Source organism: Nestor notabilis, unplaced genomic scaffold (genome assembly GCF_000696875.1).
Source record: "Nestor notabilis isolate BGI_N333 unplaced genomic scaffold, ASM69687v1 scaffold6766, whole genome shotgun sequence".
NCBI classification, from domain to species: domain Eukaryota; kingdom Metazoa; phylum Chordata; class Aves; order Psittaciformes; family Psittacidae; genus Nestor; species Nestor notabilis.
Window position 1 is genome coordinate 43,721 of NW_009931467.1, and position 360 is coordinate 44,080.

The window sequence follows — 360 nt, forward strand, 5'->3', positions numbered from 1 at the left end:
AGAGAGCTGAGATGGGGTGGAGGAGATGGTTCTCTCTAAACAGCAGAGTGAGCCAGGCTAGATGGAAGTGCAGTCTCAGTTCAGTCTCCTGGAGATCAGTTGGACCATGCTGCTAAACCTCAGGAGTTACCTAATGTGAATATTGTAGAGGGTGTATATTCTGGAGATTTATTAGCATTGCTGGCCCAAAGTCTGGAAATGACAGTTGCTACAAAGCATTTATACTCCCAAGAAAAAATTTATAAAGTATCAAGAAAGCAGAAGGATATGAGCAACTTTACCTGCTTTTAAAGTATGTTCTTTCCTCCCCTCCCCTTGCTCCTCTCCCTTCCCCCCCCCCACCTTCTCCCACCCCCTCCG

At 46.4% G+C, this 360-nt stretch overlaps 1 protein-coding gene across 1 annotated transcript in view; it reads left to right on the top strand.

Annotated features, from left to right (window-relative positions):
* The window catches only part of PAPSS1 (3'-phosphoadenosine 5'-phosphosulfate synthase 1), a 37,794-nt gene that overhangs the window by 36,816 nt on the left and 618 nt on the right, over positions 1-360 (top strand). The window lies entirely within an intron of this gene.